General features: G+C 41.8%; 1 pseudogene; it reads right to left on the bottom strand.

Moving 5' to 3' along the window:
* Window positions 1-246: 246 nt before the first annotated feature.
* LOC115326055 lies at window positions 247-4,050 on the bottom strand (annotated as a pseudogene).
* Window positions 4,051-4,392: the final 342 nt, after the last annotated feature.

The raw sequence follows: 4,392 nt of genomic DNA, 5'->3' as shown, positions 1-4,392 counted from the left end.
TTTGGCGCCTTTGGGGCTCTTTTGGATCATGTGTCAATCAATCAACAAATCCTTTACTTGTCCGGAGACATGAACATCGACATGCAATGCGTGAGTGCAGCGCAAATAGAATTCATGACTTTGCTGGATTCTTATGGGTTTATTAATCTTATCGAAGTACCAACTCGTATTACGCCTTCAACAGCGACAACTCTAGATCTTGTCATAACTAACGCGGCGAAATATGGCTCAATCGCAGGCACGGTTCTATCCGACGTAAGTGATCACCTCCTCGTGTTTTCCTTCATCACCGTATCGCCATTTTATCATAGTTCTGAATTAGGTCCCACGTTTTATCAGCGCGTTAATATTAATACCCTCGAGCACTTTCGAACCGCGATACGTGCCATCAGTTGGGATGACGTGCTATCCCTACAAGACGCTGACAGCACATATGATGCTCTAATGCTAAAAGTGAAATCAGCTTATGCAAAATGCTTTCCCATTATATGCTATCGTAAACACAAAAATAAAAAACCGTGGATCACGCCCGAGCTCGTCAGAAAAATAAAAGCAAAGGATAAACTATATGCGAAATTTATCAAATCTCGCGATTCTGCGAAATTATGTACATATAAAAAATACCGCAATCGGCTGAATCGAGAGCTGAAGAATGCAAAACGTGAATACTTTTGCAATCTATTCTCTTTTAATTCAGGTAAAAGTGCACGTGATCAGTGGAGCCAATTAAACCAAGTCTTGAACTTAAGCTCCAGGGTACCGGTCACCTCAGTAGTAAAGGATGGTTAGGAAATTACCGGAAAAGAGGTATGTAATGAGTTCAATCAGTTTTTTATTGACGTCACAAAAAACCTATGTAGCCCACCTGACACGCCTGGTGACTACACATGCCAGGCACCAGGTGTCCGAGAGTCCATATATCTATTCCCAACGTCAGAAAACGAAGTAATTGCCACATTTACAAGTCTCAGGTACAATAAAGCAAAAGATAAAGATGGGTTTCAAATCAAGCCATTCATATACGTCATCGATCTATTGGCCCCAGTGTTAACTCATATATACAACCTTTCATTTTCCACTGGCGTATTTCCAAAACAAATGCAAGTCGCAAAAGTCGTCGTTATACATAAAGGCGGTCCTACTTCTGATTTGTCAAATTACAGGCCAATTTCCATTCTTCCAGTGTTGTCAATGGATTAGAAAAATCATATATCATAGAATTAACTTTTTTTTAACCAAACATGCTGTCTTGTCAGACAACCAGTTTGGTTTCCGACGAAATCGATCCGCGGAAATGGCACTCGGTCAGCAAAAAGAAATAATAATCAACGCATTTGAAGAAAAACATTTAGTGCTTGGAATATATGTAGATTTCTCTAAAGCATTCGACTTACTCAACCATAACGTGCTAACATATAAGCTTAATCATTATGGGATCAGGGGCGTAAGTTTATCACTTCTTCACTCCTACCTAATGCACCGTAATCAGATGGTATCACATAATTACTTCTCATCAGAGCTAAAGAAACTGTCATCTGGTGTACCGCAAGGTAGTATTTTAGGCCCTCTGTTATTTTTGATATATGCTAATGATATTTTTTATGCTCCCCTTTCAGTAAATATTATTGCCTATGCTGATGATCTTACAATGCTTGTAACAGGAAAAACGGTTGGCGAGTTGTCTGCATGTGGCAATCAATTCCTTTCATACTTGCACCAATGGTCCGAAAAAAATCACTTGAAGGTTAATACAAACAAAACTAAAGCTATAATATTTCGAACGAAGAATAAAGTAATATCTGAAGATATTAAACTTCTACTAGGACAAAGCAGGATTGTTATCGTACCAACGATGAAATGCATAGGCGTTGTGTTTTCCGAGACGCTTAACTGGGATGCACAGATTCAACATACACGCATGAAAATGAACAAGATAATTGGTGTACTGTGTCGCCATAGATACTCGCTTCCGACAAGTGTCAAAATCCTCATTTATAATGCCTTTTTACTACCTATTATTACTTACTGTCATATCATCTGGGGAACAACCACAAAACAAAACAAACTCAAATTACTTCTTGCTCAAAAAAGGGCAGTAAGGCTGATTGCGAATGTCTCATAATGCACGCATACCGAACAATATTTTTTCAAGTTCAGTATTATTAAGTCAACCTCTCTTTATGCTTTCAAATTGTTGTGTATGTATAAGAGTGCTGTCGCGACTAGCAATGATGTCCTGTTAAGTATGTTTAAACTCAATCGCCACACACCCGCATATAACATACGTCACAACATCGCTTGGTCATTGCCATTTTGCCGCACATCTTATCGCGCCCAATCATTATGTTATAACTTACCGCTTCATCTCAACATTCTTTTGCATAATAATAATTCTATAGAAACAACCCCCAAGAAAAAATTGATCGATGTCCTTCATCTGTTAGATCTACATTTTGTGTAAGAATTGTGTAACTGTTCCTTTCACTAAATATGCATAGTGCCCCATTACGTTGAATGTGTCAGTATACTTTTTTTTTTTTTTTTTAATGTTCTTCTGTTTCTGCCCACTGCTGTCGTGTGTAGGGGCGCAGGGGGCCCTCAAGCTGCACCACGCAGCTTTTTCCCTTGCGTCCCATCTCACAGTGTAATGTTAAGAGATAATTAAATTCAAATTCAATTCAATTCAATTCAATCTGTCACAGACGAGTCTAACCAGGTTTCAGTGATAGCTACTACATTGGGGTCATGCTCCATTAAAATATGTTCTAGCTCGAGGGTTTTATTTACGATACTTCTTGCATTAAGGTTAATAAATAGGACACTTTTTGCCTGTGGGAAATCAGATGCCTGTCCATTATCATGCTCGGGTGAAGGTACTTCTCTGGCTGAGTAAAGTTCAACTCTCTGGTTTGTATCCACTTCCCATGCGTAAGTCACTCCATTAATCTTCAATTTATCATACGATAAGTATACCTTCTCTCCCCTCTCCCTGTTTTCTTTCGCACTGTCCCAGTTTTTTCCTTATCATTCTAACATTTTTCGAAAAATCCTCGTTAATAAATATGCGCGTTCCTTCTAATTTTTCAGCATTTCTGAGAATATTTTGCCTTTCATTGTAGTTTCCAAAGCGCAAGATTATTGGTCTCGGTTTACCCCTAGCAACCCTTCTGAGACGGTGATTTAACTTCAACACCCATTTTTGATTTAAAGAAGCCTTCCACCACTTTTTCCAACAAATGTTGCTCTGTTTCTGCGTCAGACTCCTCCTACTCCGTAGATTACTAAGTTATTTGTCCTACTTCTATTTTCAAAGTCATCGATCTTTGACTTGAGCTTTACTACGGTCGCTTCTAAGTTCACTAGTTTTCCTTGTGTGTCATTTAGCTCCCTACTGAGATCCTTTATCTTGGAACTAGACGTTCCAACAGCCTCTAATCGTTTTTCAAAGCTTTTCTGACCCTGTACCAATGTTGATATGTTAGCCGCCATCTCTTTCCGACTTTCCAGTATTTCCCGCATTGTATCTCTATCTGGGCCAGGATTTTCTTCGACATCTCCTCCCCTTAAAAGTACGAGTGCTCTCCAGCGACAATCAGCAATGGCAACAAGGAGCAGTCTCACGCGCCTTGGGCAAGGCAATAGCAGTAAACAACGGTCATCTGAGCGGTACGAGTAATCATCAAATTTGCCACATACCTGCGTACAAGGAAAAAACCATTTATGCGACATGTCAGGCTTGCTGTCGCCTTGCCCACTGATCGCTGATCCGTGCAGCTGTGCCTTTATAGCCCCGAAGGCCGAAGTTGAAGTGCCTCCCAGGATTTTGATTTGCCGATCAAACACGTGACTGCAGTCCTTGTCATTGTGCACTCGGTGACGAGGTGATGCTTTAATCTGGGTGACGAGCACTTTAGTTGCCGCGTAGTCCTGTAGGCTGATGGTCCCCAGTTGGTTGTGTCCGCGCGTGTCCTCCGTTGGTGATGAACTGTGGTGCGACAGCAGTAGCGGCAGCCAAAACTGCGTACAAGGAAAAAACCATTCATGCGACATGTCAGGCTTGCTGTCGCCTTGCCCACTGCAGTGTGTATTAGTACTAAATAGGCGCCTCCTGTTATTGAAAAGAGTCGTAGCAAGAGGGTTGTATATTTAAAAACACATAAAATTGTAGTTGCTGGGAAAGGATGCTTGTTTCGGCCCCGTTTTAGAGCGCAGCTCTTAGGGGCCCGTTCCCGGCTTGAGCGGCGTCGCCGTCGGCGTCGGCGTCGCCGTCGGCGTCGGCGTCGCCGTCGGCGTAACCAAGGTCATCCCAAGGTCACGTGACCCCCAAGGTCACGTGACCCCTCCCAAGGTCATCTCAAGGTCACGTGACCCCACGTGACCCTCTAAAGGTCA

This window comes from Ixodes scapularis, unplaced genomic scaffold (genome assembly GCF_016920785.2).
Source record: "Ixodes scapularis isolate PalLabHiFi unplaced genomic scaffold, ASM1692078v2 PGA_scaffold2__306_contigs__length_199485367, whole genome shotgun sequence".
Classification (NCBI taxonomy): Eukaryota; Metazoa; Arthropoda; class Arachnida; order Ixodida; family Ixodidae; genus Ixodes; species Ixodes scapularis.
This window is presented reverse-complemented; position numbering and strand designations above follow the sequence as displayed.